We start from the raw sequence: 17440 nt of genomic DNA on the forward strand, positions 1-17440 counted from the left end.
CCTATACCCCATTTTCACAGAGTGGTGCGGGGGAGGGACGGGTATGACAGGCCTCATCATGGAGGGAGCTTGCTGGCAGCAGCTGCTATCTCAACTTGCTGACTTAAAAAGGCAGTGTACTTAGAGTGGAGTCAGTGTACTTAAAGGGGAAATGCACATCTCTCTCACTCACACACACACAGTGTGTGTGTCTCTCTCTGTTTGTCTCTCTCACACACACAGGGTGTGTGTGTGTGTGTCTCTGTCTCTCTCCACCATGCTGTGTCTCCTCCCTCCATTCGTGCTGCCTTGTAGAGTGTGAGGCTAAATTAACAACAATGTGTTAACCACTGAGGGCTCGGTCGACTGCTAGTTCATCATTTAGCAGTAAGGCGTTCCTTGGGAAATATTCCACCCTCTGACTCTACTACTTCAACCAAGCTTCACAATCATCGTTGTGTACAGTATTAAATTGTTTAAAACATATACTATGTATATGTATGTGTGTGTCTGGCAAAAAAAATTTCCCAGAAACCTAACCCACCCCCATTTACATTAATTCTGATAGGGAATTTGGATTCACTTAACATCATTTTGCTTAAAGTGGCATTTTTCATTAACATAACTATAACGTTAAGTGAGGAATTACTGTACCTGAAAATCTGAGTCAGTCAATGAAGTTCTTAATGTTAGAGCAGGAGTGGGGGTGGGAGAGGGAAGATCTAGAGGGTGTTATTTTTTTACAGAAACCATCAACTTTGTACAGCAGAGTACTGGGCCAGTTCACTAACAAATTGTGAAAGTACTGCAGTCTCTCAGTGTCCACACCATTGCTTTTAACAAGTGTACATGCTGCCAGTGGTATGACCAGAGTTTGAAAACCTGCTATCCAGTTAGCGTATAACTCAATGGGCTCCAAAATTATGCAATGATATTCAAGAGCATAACTGTCGACTTTGGATTGTCACAAGGTCTTATTGGCTTTAAGTACCTGCTCGAAGTATATGTATATTTTGTAAATGGTATACATTATTCTACAGGTAGACCTCTAAACTGTACTTCATTACAATGATAATCCTTCAGTTAAGAACAATAAGCAATATGAATGAACTTCCTATCACACTAGCCTAGCATTTAGGGTGGAAACACCCTGGTGCGGACGCCTGGTGCAAGGCCTTCCTCACCATTTAAAAAGGGCTGATTAGGAAAGACTATAGGAAAAGACTATAGGGAAAGCTATCATGAAGTGGGCCTCCCTCACACACAACACACCATGGTGGATGATTAGACTTAGAGGGTAAGTGGGGGAAGATCCACCAGATGCATAGCTATGTGGATCTGATTGCCCAAAACACAACATATGAAGCTCAGAGAGGTAGCAGTCAAAGTTCATTCCATTGGAAGAATGTGAGCAGTCTTATAGCTTTATATTGTGCTAATGCATAATGAACAAATTAGAAATATGTTAATTGTGGTGCACAATATGTACTGGAGTCTTAAAAAATATATTAGGAAGCCTTGAAAGAGAGAGAGAAGATAAAATACAGAAAATTCTGACAACCATACATCACTGAACTGTGTAAAATTACAAAAATACTGGGAAAATGTACAGCAGTTAGTGAATGAACTGTAGGAATAGAATGAAAACTCTCCAAAAAATCCCTAAGATTTGTGAAGGGACTTATTTGAACTCTGCCAGTAATAGTTTGCTCATCAGCAGCATTTGAAACTTACTAAGACTTTTCAAAACAAATTGGAGACCTTGGATAGATACAATGGAATAAAATAGACTAATTTTATTAACATCTGAATGCAGTGGAGGGATTAAAGTTATGCCAGATGTAGCCTGGAACTGATTCTCCATGTACACTCATTTTGAAAAAGGGTGCTACTATTATTGGCACAATGTCGTCTTTTTTTCAAGCTGCCAACCTGGTGTCATATGCTTAATTTCTACAATGTGTTTCGACTTCCCAGGCCTTGGCTGAAGAGTTGTCATAGGTATAGTTCAATGCTGCATTTGATTTTTATTGTGATTGTTATATTATACTGCATAATATTCTCAAATTATATTATTCTAATGAATAGCTCAGCTTAATGCCATTTTGAACTTGGGCCACTGCCTGCCTGAGACAAATTTTATTTTGACTCAGTTCAATTAGTCTTCTGACGCAGTCATAGCCTCTTCTAGCTGAGCACCAATAAAACAGTGGAAATGGATATCCTCTTTGACGTAGTGGGATTGCTTTTCTCTTCTTTTTTTGGCCCAGATCTATTTTTGAAAAGTAACGTGAGAAGCTCAAAAATTGATGTGTTTGACTGGGAGAGAGAAGTAAAGGAAGGAAGAGAGCAGCGTGAAACTGGGAACAGAAAAATGGGTTCTGGAGAGAATTGTTATCCAAAAAGTACATAAAGCATCTCTGAGGGATTCAGCTTTAGTACTGCAGTGGTACCATGTGAATGCAATGCAGGAACAGGTATCGCAGCAAAAAGGACATCTGGGTTATATTAGCAGAAAAAGAAATGTAGGGCCACTGTCTTGGTGTAAATCTGCATTGTTTGTTTGACTTCCTTTGAGCTATGCTGATTTACATCAGCTCAGGTTGTGCCAATAGACTTTGCTTCCCAGATAATCCTGCTGGTATAATATACTGTAGTTGTAAAATAATTTAGAGTGACCTATTTTAATAGGTCCTCTATATACTAAATATTCTTGGCATGTCTATTGCATTTACAGTTTGAGGTTCTCATGGCACTTTAAAACCCTGAATTTAATCAAATCTCCGAGGTAGGTATTAGCCCCTTTGGCAGTTGAAGGGCCAGAATATTGATGGTGCAGTACACAGCAACTGTACAGTACTGGAGAATCTAGACATTTATATTTACTGCCTTAGAGATCCTGTGTTTGTGTTTAATCACTCTGGCTGTCATGATCTCAGCACACCAGAGGCCCACCAATGTGCTAGCACATGTACCATCCATAAGTGTCTTAAATCTTTCATTGGCACTCTGTTGGGTATAAATCGGCAAACAATTTGACTTGTTAGCTAGCAAATAACTGTTGTATTCATGTCCATAATACCTATGTTGGCTACTTCTTGTGTGACTATTAGGTCAAAGATTGGCTTCACTCTGTTATGTATATAAGTCATTTTTGGGATGGTGGGGGAAAAAGGGATCTTCAAAGTACTCTTTTGGTTTTCCTTCTCATGGTCACAAAGAATATTTTCCTCCTAATAAAATAATCTGGATTTCTCAGGCCAGTCTATTGTTCTATTACTTCATCCTTGATTGCCAGCCTTCAAACAGCAATGCCTGAATTTCTAAATCAGTTACTTTACTATAGAGAGCATATAGTACCTGAATCTCTTCCAGGAACTCTGGGAAGGATGTGGCATGAAATGTGAGAGGGGGCTGAAACAAGAAACTGAATGTTGTGTAGTCCCTTCTCATTTACTTTCTTTGAGACCCAGCTGAAATTGGGAGAGCCAAATTGAGCTGCTGTGTACCAGATGAGTAACTATAAAATCCTGCCAAGGTCTACCATAATTTTTTGTATTCCAAATACAATTTGTTACTATAGAAGTCTTATTTTAAGATTTGTACAATAAAATCTAATGAAAGTAATTACTACTTGATCTAATATTTCAAAAATTAAAAGTAAAAGGACTAAATTCTCTGAAATCAGTGGAGTTTCATTAGCAGAGAATTTAACTCAAGGACTGTGAAACTTCACTGCCTGATGCTAATATCAGGGCTTAAATTCAATTAGAGTTGTCTGGAGCCAAGTTCCGGTAAATATTTTCAACCCCCTGGAATTTTCATGGCATGTTGCGGGGAGGGAGAAGGGCATAGGGGGCAGAGGGCTCAGGAAAATGCTTTCAGAATTTAAGCCCTAATATTAACATTAAAAAGTATGTAAAAGCCCTTCTGAAACACTGCTTCTGTTCCGACATTGAGCAGTGTCATGGCTTCTAAATAAAGAGAGTCCTTTAGTTTCTAAAAGTTCTCATTTCCAACTAGATAGGTGGTGTCTGTGACGTTACACTCCATATTCTTTATGGAAATATGCTTATAACTTGTGACAAAGTTCATTCTCTACCTTGGTGGGTCCTGCACTTATTGGTCGATTTGCTCACCTCACAGATTCACCCTATGGGTCAGGAAACAGCCCAGAGACCTTCCCCTCTGGTAGAATCCACAGTTCAGGTCAATTCCTCCTGTGTTTGGGAGGTTTGGGGGGAACCTGGGCCTGCCCTCTACTCCGAGTTCCAGCCCAGGGCCCTGTGGACTGCAGCTGTCTATAGTGCCTCCAGGTATAGCTGCATGACAGCTACAACTCCCTGGGCTACTTCCCCATGGCCTCCTCCCAACACCTTCTTAGTCCTCACCACCAGACCTTCCTCCTGATGTCTGATACGCTTGCACTTCTCAGTCCTCCAGCAGTACCCCTACTCACTCTCAGCTTCTTGCACACCTCTTGCTCCCAGTTCCTCACACCCACTTCCTCTCCTCTGGCTCCCTTTGGCCTGACTGGAGTGATCCATTTTATAGCATCAGAGGAGCCTTAATTAGAGTCAAGTGCTTAACAGCCTCACTTGACTCTTAGCAGATTAATTAGAGTCAGGTGTTCTCATTAGCCTGGAGCAGCCCCTGCTCTGGTCAGTCAGGGAACAGAAAACTGCTTATCCAGTGGCCAGTATATCTCCCTTCGACTACTCTGCTGTACTGGCGCACATTTATCTAGAGTGCGCCAGGTTGCAGCCCCTATTCCGGCTCCTCTTAGATCTCTTCTTACGTTTTTGGTTGCACTTTTCCCCTCACCTTTTTATCTACACGCTCCCCGTCCGTGGCCCCACAAAGTCGCGGGATCTCCTTCTCAACCTCCTCTTGGCCCTGGCCAAACTGGCCATCTACAACACCAGGGAGAGGAGGTTGGCCAACGGGATTTCCTGCGACTGTAGGGCCTATTTCCGTTCCTCCGTCTGTTCATGCATCCGGGCAGAGTTCCTGTGGGCGACGTCCACTGGCTCCCTTGATGTCTTCGAGGAGCAGTGGGCGTTGTCCGGGGTTCTCTGCTCGGTGTCCCCATCAGGTTCCCTTCGTTTAGCCCTATGACCTCACTCCCGATCCTGTTTTTTTCATTAGTTGTCCCCCGTAATTATTTGGTGTCCCAGACCTGTGGGTCCTCCCCTTAGGCTGGGGGGAGGCCCTTTAGAAGTGGGCGGGCTTCGCCCGCCCACCCCCGCTGGATGCCAATAGAAAAAAACAAACAAACTGCTTATCCAGTGGCCAGTATATCTCCCTTCGACTACTCTGCTGTACTGGCGCACATTTATCTAGAGTGCGCCAGGTTGCAGCCCCTATTCCGGCTCCTCTTAGATCTCTTCTTACGTTTTTGGTTGCACTTTTCCCCTCACCTTTTTATCTACACGCTCCCCGTCCGTGGCCCCACAAAGTCGCGGGATCTCCTTCTCAACCTCCTCTTGGCCCTGGCCAAACTGGCCATCTACAACACCAGGGAGAGGAGGTTGGCCAACGGGATTTCCTGCAACTGTAGGGCCTATTTCCGTTCCTCCGTCTGTTCATGCATCCGGGCAGAGTTCCTGTGGGCGACGTCCACTGGCTCCCTTGACGCCTTCGAGGAGCAGGGGGCATTGTCCGGGGTTCTCTGCTCGGTGTCCCCATCAGGTTCCCTTCGTTTAGCCCTATGACCTCACTCCTGATCCTGTTTTTTCATTAGTTGTCCCCCGTAATTACTTGGTGTCCCAGACCTGTGGGTCCTCCCCTTAGGCTGGGAGGAGGTCCTTTAGAAGTGGGCGGGTGCCGCCCACCCCCGCTGGATGCCAATAGGACTACTCTGCTGTACTGGCGCACATTTATCTAGAGTGCACCAGGTTGCAGCCCCTATTCCGGCTCCTTTTAGATCTCTTCTTACATTTTTGGTTGCACTTTTCCCCTCACATGTTTATCTACGCACTCCCCATCCATGGCCCCAAGAAGTCGCGGGATCTCCTTATCAACCTCCTCTTAGCCCTGGCTAAACAAGCCATCTACAAAACCAGGGAGAGGAGGTTGACTGATGGGATTTCCTGCGACTGTGGGGCCTATTTCCATTCCTCCATCCATTCACGCATCCGGACAGAGTTCCTCTGGGCGGCGTCCGCTGGCTCCCTTGACACCTTTGAGGAGCAGTGGACGCTGTCTGGAGTTCTCTGCTCGGTGTCTCCATCAGGTTCCCTTCATTTAGCCCTATGACCTCACTCCTGATCCTGTTTTTTTCATTAGTTGTCCCCTGTATTTATTTGGTATCACAGACCTGTGGATCCTCCCCTTAGGCTGGGGGGACGTCCTTTAGCCTTTAGCGAAAGCCCGCCCACTTCTTGGATACCAACAGGACTACTCTGCTGTTCCCAGCTGGCCTGGGTCTTTCACACATGGATATGACATAACTGAGATATTCTTTATGCAAGATGGGTCTTGTAAGGTATCATTGGAAAGGTTATGATTTATTGAATGTGATTATCCAATTTGTATGCATATATCATTTCTGTATCTAAAGTTAGGAATATGGACTATGTAACAATTACAGCTGGGTGTGTATTGGGAAGACACCCACCAGATGACAGGCTGTGAGATTTTATGCCCATCAGGAAGGAACAACAAGACCATGAAGATACTAATCTCTCTCCCTCCTGGGAGGCATCCACGGATGCAACTGTGACACTGCTAGGTCAGATGGTCTTGTTACCTGATACTAAACATTATCTGGGACTTCTTGTAACTTTCCATTGAAAGGGAAGGGGGGTCAAGTTTGGGAAACAAAGGATTCCCGCCTTATGTAAACCTTATTTAAGGGCATGGAGGAAGGAAAATGGGACTGTTCCTCTCCATAGCCTGTCTGCCCAAGAAGACAGACTGCTAAAGCCACCTGAAGGGAAGGCCTACGTTGAAGGGAAGGCCTACGTGGAGTCCAGACTGAAACAGGGGTCCAGTCTGAAAAGAAATATAACTGGAACTCTAAACCACAGAAACTTTGCAACCTACCTAAAATAACATTTAGGGTAAGAAATTACATTTTGTAACCTGTTTCTTAAGTATATTGCGCTTAGCTTGCGTATTTGGTTTTATTTGCTGAGTAATCTGCTTTGTTCTGTCTGTTATTGCTTGTATTCACTTAAAATTCACCTTTTGTAGTAAATAAATGTATTTCTTGTTTATAATATAACCCTATGTGTACAATTCATAATTGGGGGCAAGGGGTAAGAGGCTGTGCATACCTTCCTCCACGCTGAGGGAGGAGGCAGATTTCATAATATACCCTTGGGTCTGCACTCCAAGGGAGGTGGACAGGTGAGTGCTAGGGCAAGTCCCTTAAGTTGAGCCTTCCCAGAACTGATCTCAGTGTCTGTGTCGTTCTGCAGTTGGGTTTGGCCCTGCCTGTGTGTGTGCTGGAAGAGGCTTAATAGACAGGAAGACAGGAAAAAAGGTTGCCCAGGCTGGCATAACAGACAGGCTCAGCAGTATCTCAGCACATCAGGTGGCATCTTAAGTGGGGCAATCTGTCACAGTGTCCCTCTTTAACTATTCAATAACAAGCACGTTTTGTGGCAACAATTCTTTCTTAAAGCTTGATCCAAAACCCACATGAAGTCTAGGGTAGTAACTCCATTTATTCTAACAAGCTTTGGATCAGCCCTTTAAAGATCATCTACTTCTCCTCAGGGTTAGGATCAAACCTATAGTATCCTATGAAGCCTCATGCATCTTCTCTACATGAGTCTAACTTGAAATACACTAAACCTCAGGGAATGATATACATAGCTGAAAAAAGGCCAAAAGACTAGGAGGAGATTGTGTTTCTGATCAGACAAGCTGTGCAGCAGGAGTTCTAGCATGCTTGTTGTTCGCACAGAAAAAGATTTTAAGGCATTGTTTGATTAAATCTGTTGTTTTTTTTAAGTGCTGGCCTGAGAAACCAGCTGATGCTCACAAAAAGAAGTGAGAACCTTTATGAAATGTCCATATTACTACTACAGGACTAACTAAACTCAGTTTCTCTATTCTTGGTCTCTCCAATAAATGCACATGGTTCAAGTAACATTCCCTTCTTGGGATTTGGTTTGTTAACAAAACATAACAGATAATGTCAACTGAAATAAAAGTCTTCCAGACTTTGTCTGGAGGCTCTTCAGTTCTTTCTAAAAATCACCTTTCCTAAAGGCTTTACTAGCTGGGGTTGCTTCTCCTTCCCCTTTCAGGAATCCTACACCAAACTTTCACTTGACTGATGCACTTCTTTCCCTGACTCTAGGTCTCCTCTCTGTCTGAACAAGCTCCATATAATACAAAGCACTGCCAAAGGGCTTCTGTCATGTAATTTTTGGTCACCCAACTCCGCTGCAGGCCACAGCTTTGAAAGAAGGCCCAGGGACACTCAGATGTGCCCAGGGATCAATGCCCAGCTGCAGTCTATTATTATTACAGGAGCAAATGCTTAAGGCCCTGAAAATCTGCAGATATTCGTGGACCATGTTTGCAGATCACAGATTGGATGCAGATACAAATTTTGTATCCATGCATGGCTCTACAAATGCTGTCCCCAGACCCACAGACATGAAAATCCCTGTGTAAGATACGGAGATAGGACGTAGGAAGCTTGAACATGAGTTCCGAGCATCGTGAAACTGGGCTTTATGAATTAACTATCAAAGTATTACAAAGAAACAATCAAGAACTCAATATTGCATAAGTAAGTTTATTAATACTAAACAATAGTGATTAGCTTGAGTAAGTTTCTATGCTGTGAAAGACTGTTACTGAGGCTTCTTTCTTCAGGTGCTGCTGCTTACCAGAGACAAGAAACACAGCCACAGATTCCTTACCGCACACAAAGAGGACTGGATTCTCCACCCTTAAATCCAGTTATTCAACCTTTACTTCAAGAGCCTGGAAATCTCACTTCCACCCACGATAGAGTACAGTCCCAGACTGGCTTGCTTTCTTCTTTCTTTATCCTTCCACACCAAGGTGCATTGGGTGTCCACCAATTTCTGCCATTTATTTTGTTTTTTCTGCTGTTATGTTCAGGCTTTTTCACATGAAGTGGATCTCTTGCTTGAGCCTGCTGCATGCCAGTATGGCTCCTGGTTTCTTTATTAAGTTTTTTTTGTACCAGTTGACAATCCTAACGTAAATATTCATTCTTTGTCAGCATCCCTAGATGGCAGGACAAGACCCTGCAGCCAATCAAATATTCCATGGCACTTAAATGAGATACAATCTCATTCCCTATTTCTGAGCTTTGAATTTCTGGACACCTTCAACATGCATTTTATTTGATCCTGATGATTGTTTAACTGGTTTAGCAACTTTGGAGTTTGGGATAAGGCATACATAAGCCCATTAATTCCTATGCAAAATTAATTGCTTTGCATACTCCAGGCTTCAGATCCAATTATGCTACCCACCACTCTGTCCGTGAAGTACTACAGTCCAGGCCTCAGTGACCCACTGAAGAGGTTATTACTAAACTCTTCTTTCTGTAAAACATGCAGAAATATTAATAACTGATGACATCTGCAAACAAAATTTATATTTAAAGTACAGCAAATGCTATGCTGATCAATAACTGACATTGTATATCCATGTAATATTATCAGTTCATCAGTACGTTGTGTGCTGTGTCCTAGTGGCTTTATAACTCTTTCTATTTGGTTTTTAAGCAGACTTTTTACTCTTATTCAACATTACCTTTCTTCTTTATGCTCTGGAATGATCCTTGTGTAAAGCATTTCTGCAGTGGATTTTGCTTAACCACAGGGGTTGATGAAATGGGGCAGGGACAAGAATTAATTATACAAAGGGTGCTGTTATTCCATGCTGCTTATGAGCGTGCACCATGTAGTTAAGTCCCACAGAAGTGTCTGGTTTGACCCTACTCAGGGAAATTACCTTGGGTTTGTTTTTCATTGTGTAAGCCAAGCTGCTAGTGTCATCCTTTTTGTACTCACGTTTTTTCTACAGGTTGTTTCTTTAAATTCCAAGTCTGTGGTGAGATTGGTGGATGAATAACTGGTCTATTTCTTGCTGCTTTCAGAATGATTATAAACACATCTTCAAAAGTGAAAGAGATGAACAGACAGAGTTGGAATAAGCCCTCCCCAAGGTCAAGGTGGCTACTGAGTTCCACTGTGAGTTGGTATCGGCTAATCTAACAGTAGCTGCCTCTGCAGTACTATTTAATAAACATTCTTATAGTTTAGGAATATTCAACCATCTGTGAAATATGTCGGCAGAAAAAGTCTTTGCAAACTTAAATGACACAATGAAAGCTGGACGGGTTTTGCCTTGAAATGTAAAAATTCATAATCTGAACCACAGAATGAAATCAAGGAAAGAGCTCAATAAAGGTGGTATTTTAGCTCCCTGGCAGCTTGTGAAATTAACCCTGTATGATCATTCTGTCTACATGTGATCTGGGCAGGATTAATACAGTAAAACAAATGCATCAAAAAGTCCAACCCTATGGTTAATGCTTTATATTCCTACATAAACATCTCAGATGCAATTCCAAGGCTCAGTCAGATTCCTCCTGGGCCACTGTTCCTTCTCAGTTTTGTTAACATTTTGATAATGACATATCTATTCAGGATGGTATCTCTTGTCCAGAGAGATACCTGAGCATTTTCCAAATGGATTGCAAGAAACAACTTAACCCACAACTGTGGGATGGAACACAACAGGTGTTGAATAACACACAGCAGCACCACTCAAGATCTTAGAAAGGAATCTCTTATCCATCTGTATTTACAGTGGGTGACTTAGATAGAAGGGATGCAATTGGCCAAATTACACTTTGGCCTGGATATTTAGCATCTCTGCTTTTGTGAAACGTATCACTGAAAATTTAATGACAGTGTTTTACATACCATCTCTGAGAAGGCACCTCCAGTAGTGAAGTGCTCCTGCATACCTGGTTATGGCATTGGTTCAGTAGTGATGCTAAGGGAAGCATTCTCATGGATCACTAGCTCTACTTTCTGCATGAAGTAATTGGGTTCTGTCATAGGGTGTATATACCCAAGGTTGGCCTAGCACCCAAGGGGTTAAGGTAGGAACTGCCAGCCTCACAGCAGCTGGGAAAATAAAAGATTCAGGAAGCAGTATGGTGGGGTGGCTGCCAGCGGAGTGAGCAGGCTGGAGACAGAAATTCCTGCCAGCAAGCTGCTCAGAAGCTGCCCAGGAGAGGAATGATTGGACCTACAGACTGGAGAAGCCTGCAGAAACCAAGAGAGATAGGAAGGAGCTCAGGGCACAGCAGGAGGAATGGTTGAAGCTTGATTCTGCCTGCCTAGTTTAAGGACCCTGAGCTGGAACCCAGTGGAGTGGGGAGGGGAGGGGCTGGGCTTCCCTACTGACTCCTGGGAGACATGAAGGCTGATAGTGTTTCCAACCCCTTGAGCACTGGGACCAGCTGACCCCAACAACAATAAGGAGGAAAACCTGTGCACCCCAGCAGGACTGAGGCTAATATCCTCCATATGACAGAATGGGGCTACCTTAGAGACTAGTGCAAGAGGAGCTGCCTGCCTGCCCCACCAGATGGAGTGAGTTCTTGCACAGCACTCCATCAGGCCAAAGGGGGCATCATTGTATTGACACACCCGCCCACAGACTCCAATCTAAATCCTAACACCTCTCAATGCTGTTTGGCCTATGGGATCACAGACCAAGGTCCTATGACACCAGAAAGACCTCATGTATTTGTCTAACCTGTTGGCTTAAAAGGTGTCTTGTCTTGTCTTCTGGGGAAATTTTGATTTGTTTCTGTTCCTTTTATCTTATTGCTCTGGGCTTTGATAAAGTCAGTGTATGAAAAAAACAATCATTAACCTGCCATACCACCATGTGCTAAAGCAGGAATGGGCAAACTTTTCGGGCTGAGGGCCACATTGGGGTTCCAAAACTTTATGGAGGGCTGGGTAGAGAAGGCTGTGCCTCCCCAGCCTGTTCTCTGTCCCCTATCTGCCCCCTCTCACTTTCCATCCCCCTCAGAACTCCTGACCCATCCAACCCCCCACTTCTTGTCCCCTAACCTCCCCCTCAGAACCCCACCCCCTATCCAGCCCCCCCCACTGCTCCCTGTCCCCTGACTGCCCCGACCCCATCCACACCCCCATCCCCTGACCACACCCCCAGAAACTCTGCCCCATCCAATGCCCCCTGCTCCCAGTCCCCTGACTGCCCCCTGGGACCCTCTGCCTCCTATCCAACCCCCCCTGCTCAGAGCAGCATGTCTGGTAGCCACGCTGCCTGGACGGAGCCAGCCACCCCACTGCGCTGCCCGACAGGAGCTCACTGCCCTGCCACCCAGAGCGTTGGTGGCACGGTGAACTGAGGCTACAGGGGAGGGCAGACAGCAAGGGAGGGGACAGGGGCTAGCCTCCCCAGCCGAGAGCTCAAGGGCTGTAGTTTGCCCACCTCAGTGCTAAAGCTTGTGATTAAAAAGTAGTAAAAGGTGAGCTTTATAGGAGAATGCCACAGAAAAGAAAAGGAGTCTCTCTCTTTGGTTTTCTTTTAATGTGCATCCTATGGCAGCCCTTCTCTTACCTCCTACTGAGCATCTTCCTTCATTTCTAGTTGCACAACTTTGCCCATCTTGTTATTTATCTGGGTTTGGTATGTTTCTCTTGATTTTCTTTTTAAAAAATAAACAAACGTAAAGGAAGTTTATATTTACAGGTTTATTACTGTTAGGGGTGGCTCAGCCTTGATTACTGAATGAGGTACACCTGGGTAGAATCAGGTAATTCACTATAAAAGACAGCCACCTGAAGGGGGAAGTGCAGTAGAGTCTGCAGAGAGTGAGGAAAGTCTCTTGCAGGGAAGACCCTGAGACCATGAGACGTGCTCTAGGAAAAGAGGCCTAGGAGAGGCCTTTATCAAGGAAGAAGAAGGGATTGCAAAGGCCCCAGTCAGGAAGGCCTGGGAGGAAGATGAGAAAGCTTGTGGTGTGTGGATTTATGTATGGCCTTTGTTAGGGATTTTGAATTTTATTTTCAGTTTATTTATATTAATAAACCTGTCCCCAAAGAGGGGTATCTTTGACCAAGAAAAAGCCTGGGTGAAGTTTTCTTTGAACTTTTCAAGAGAGAAACTGAGGCAAGCTGCCTCTAACGTGACCCAAGGCCATGAAGGGACACACTGAAGGTGTCTGGCCCACTACATTGCAACACAAAGGGTGAGGCTATTCACACAGAAAATGTAGGCTATTTAGAATTCAGCTGGGGAAACAGCAACATTTGCTATGACTCCTGGCATTAGATATTGCAATAAAAGGCCTTTTACTGTGTTATCACACCAAAGTGGGCAAAATGACAAACTGTTTGCATCCTTTTCTTCAATTTTAACTGTGCACAGTTTGTAATGCATGATATTTATGAAGAGTATAAGGCTGCTGTGGAACTATTGTCTCTGCATTTCCTACTGTTTCTCTCATCAGACATAATGTTGTGTTAACATACTTTGGGTATAATAGTAATTGCTTTTGTGGACTGCTAACATCAATCCCCAGCTGGTGTGAACTGGGAGTATGGCAGAAGCAGGATACTTAATCTCTAGGAGAAAGACCTTTTTGCATTTCTCTCAAATGGCCTGTTTTGACTGACTCTTGCAATGACATTGATAAGCTCTTGGAATAAACAGCATCCATCCCTGGTCCCAGTAAGCTGCTGGGCCTGGAACACTGCTGGTGCTTGGAGAAATAAAAGAGTGTTGCTTCCTTTTGGAAAATGAAAATGAGAGTGAGGAATTCAGGCTTCTACTCTGGGCTCAACTAATGACTAGTATTACCTTGTGCAAATCACTGATGAATAAATGCTCAAATGTTGTTGCCTAAAATTAGGCCTCTAAATCCATATCTACATACCTAAATAAAGGTGGCCTGACTTTCAGAGGTATTGATAATGCACAGCTATTACTGTGATCAATTTAGAAATGCAAGTTTGAAAGCATTGGCCTTAATCTCTGTGTGCCTCATCTTGTGTTAGGGTGTTCAAACATTAATTCTCACAATACCTTGTGAGTGTTTAATTATCATAACACTCTTGTACTTAAGATATCATTTTTTATTATATCCTTTGGAATCTGAGCAGGATTGTTAGGTAAAGAGATTCACTAAGCAACCTACCGCTGGGCTGCCAAACTTTATAACTGACAATATTCCCTTGAAGTTGTACAAGGCTAAAACTTAGGCTGACTACTTTTGAGCAAAAAAAACCAACAAACACCAAGCAGAAAACCTCATAAATAAATAAATAAGCCCTAAAGGTGTCTTCAGAAGACCTCTTTGCATTGTCAATATTACCTTGCTTGTGGATCTTCCACTGTAATTTGTAAAAGATCCACCACTACCCCTTGCCCCCCCTGCCATTTGTAACTAATGGAGCTGGAAAACTCAAACCCTTCAATACTTTTATCTACAATGTCCTACTGATTCCTTTGGCAATGTATGATACTAACAGGGATAAGAACAAGAAGTTCCAGGAACTGAAATATACTGAGAGATTGCCATGGTTGAAACAATAATAAAAAGGAAATAAAAATGCTTGGATAGGGAGAATGCAAAATCCCATTAAACACAATGTAATTGCTGTTGAAAGTAGCGTTACTTGCCTCTCTTTTCCCTGACCAGCTATGAATCTTTTGATTTCACTGGAAGCCAGAAGAAAAGCTTTTTATTGAGCATTTTTGCTCTTTGGATAACCTGTGTTTCTGAGGGGGGAGAACAGAAATATATTTTGGAGTTTTTTACATGCATAGCTGGAAAGATTTTAGAAAAAGATAGGCAAATAGAAATGAAAAGACTTAGTATGGTAAAGAAAATTACTTAGTGGCAAGTTTGGGCTTTAATATGACTGTCATATGAAAGGAGACTCAAAGAGCTTGGCTTATTTAGCCTAACCAAACGAAGGCTGAGGGAAGATATGTTTGCTCTTTATAAATATATCAGAGGAATAAATACCAGGGAAGGAGAGGAATTATTTAAGCCCGTACCAATGTGGACTCAAAAACAAATGGATATAAACTGGATATCAGGAAGTTTAGATTTGAGATTAGATGAAGGTTTCTAACCATTAGAGGAGTGAAGTTCTGGAACAGCCTTCCAAGGGGAGTAGTGGGGGCAAAAGACCTATCTGGCTTCAAGACTAAGTTTAATAAGTTTATAGAGGGGATGGTATGATGAGATAGCCTAATTTTGGCAATTAATTGGTCTTTGACTACTAGCGGTAAATATGTACAATGCCTTATGATGGGATGTTAGATGGAGTGGGATCTGAGGTACTACAGAGAATTCTTTCCTGGGTGCTGGCTGGTGAGTCTTGCCCACATGCTCAGGATTTAGCTGATCTCCATATTTGGGGTTTGTAGTGGGGCAGACTGTCCCACTCCCTGGGAGGATGGACTATGGCAGGCCAGGGAGACTGCGCAGCCTGGGAGCCAATCAGAAAAGGGCTTATGGGGAGCCAATCAGGGCCCAGATTGGAGGGAACCAATCAGGGCCAGGCTCACCCATATATAAAGGCTGCCCAGAGCAGGAGCACTCTGTCTGTCCCAGGTCTTTGACAGGGGAAGGTCAGGCTCCAAGGGGGAAGACTAGCATTGTGGACAGTGCAGTGCTGGGTAGGCTCTGGGAGGCTAGAAGGCTCTAGTCCATAGCTGCTAGGCTGCAGACCCTGAAGGGAAGGGCCTAGCGGGTGCAAAGGGCTGTAGGGGAAGCGGTCCAGGGGAAAGAAAGAGGACATCGAGGCTGATGCCAGAGGGTCCCTGAGCCAGGACCCAGAGTAGAGGGTGGGCCTGGGTCCCTGCCTTCCTCCTTGCAGTACACCCAGCCATTAGCTCTAGGGAGTGGCCATTATAGACTATGCCTGATCCCTGACAAGAGGGATCACGCTTTGGGGTGTGTGGTTGCATATGGTGGCTGGAATGTAGGACTGCTGATCATTTGTCCCTGGAAGGGGGTCCAGATGGACTAAGGGACACTGCTGGAGGGCAGTGGCCTTGAAGAGGACGCTGCCGAGCAGGGAGCAATGCGGGTCCAGCGACAGCAGCAGAGGGCAGAACAACGGACGGGACACCACTAGGAGGGGGGCACTCCACTGGAATCAAGCTAATTCCTGAAATCACCAGCAGGAGGTGCCGTGGGTGGTGAGTCCCAACCCGGTTACAGGGTTGGGAAGGAATTTTCCTCCAGGGCAGATTGGCAGAAGCCCTGGGGAGGGGTTTGCCTTCCTCTACAGCATGGGGCATGAATCACTTGCTGGAAGATTCTCTGCACCTGAAGTCTTTAAACCATGATTTGAGGACTTCAGTGGCTCAGACACAGGTTTGATACAGGAGGCACAATGCAGGCGGTCAGATTAGATGATCATAATGGTCCCTTCTGACCTTAAAGTCTATGATTCTATGTGATACGTTTGGGGGTCAGAAAAGGAAAGGCTATGTTGCAGTGGGAGCCTGCAGATTCTGCCTAACTTGGCAATTATCCTTCCTGGAGCTCTTTCCATCTATTTGTGTACTTTTATGGCCTGCATCACTACAGCGTCCAAGCATCTCACTATTATTGATGGATTTTGCCTTGCAATTCCTGTGTGAAGTGTGACATAGCCAGGGTACAATCTGGATTGATGAACACCTGTGTCCCCTTAGCTCTCTAACCTAGGTTGCCTTTCTCACTGCTTTGCTGTGAGAAATACCACTCCTAGTCTGCTCTCACACAGCCTCCAGCATGTAAGTTACTTCCAGTTATGTTGTATTAGTGCTGTAGCCAGCCACTCTTGATAGCCGGTGTTGCTTTGTAATGTCAAACTCCCAGTCCCAGACTTCCCCAGCAATGTACATCTTGTGCTGCCCATCTCTCTCCTGGACATTATAAACTCATATAAAGTCGGTCATTTTATTGATAGTAAATGATATGTCCAAATCCTGTTATCCCAAATGGAGTTTCCCAAACACATAGTGGTTTAGATAAAACAAGTTTATTAACTACAAAAGAATAGATTCTAAGTGAATATAAGTAATGAGGCATAAAAGTCAGAATTGGTTACAAAAAAATAAAAATCAACCTCAACTAATGCACAACTTAAACTAGAGTGAATTCAAAGCAAAGCCTCTCTCACCATATGTTTCAGCAGTCCTACTGGCTGAACTTCTTTCAGTCAGGAACCCTACCCCTAGTCCAGTGCTGCTTCCTTTTTTTTTCAGATGTTGTGGATGCAGTGGGCAGAGAGACAGGAGGGATCATTTTGGGCATCTGCCCTCCCTTCTTATAGTTCTTTCCCTTCTTTGATAAGCGTCTCCAGCTGAGGTTCAGTAGACAAAGTCTGTGTAGTGTGACAGACCCAGGCCAGTGTGGTACTGGAGTCTGGTAGAGGGCAAATCTACTAGTCGCTGGCTGAGT

The sequence above is a fragment of the Gopherus evgoodei genome, chromosome 2 (genome assembly GCF_007399415.2).
Source record: "Gopherus evgoodei ecotype Sinaloan lineage chromosome 2, rGopEvg1_v1.p, whole genome shotgun sequence".
NCBI lineage: Eukaryota > Metazoa > Chordata > Testudines > Testudinidae > Gopherus > Gopherus evgoodei.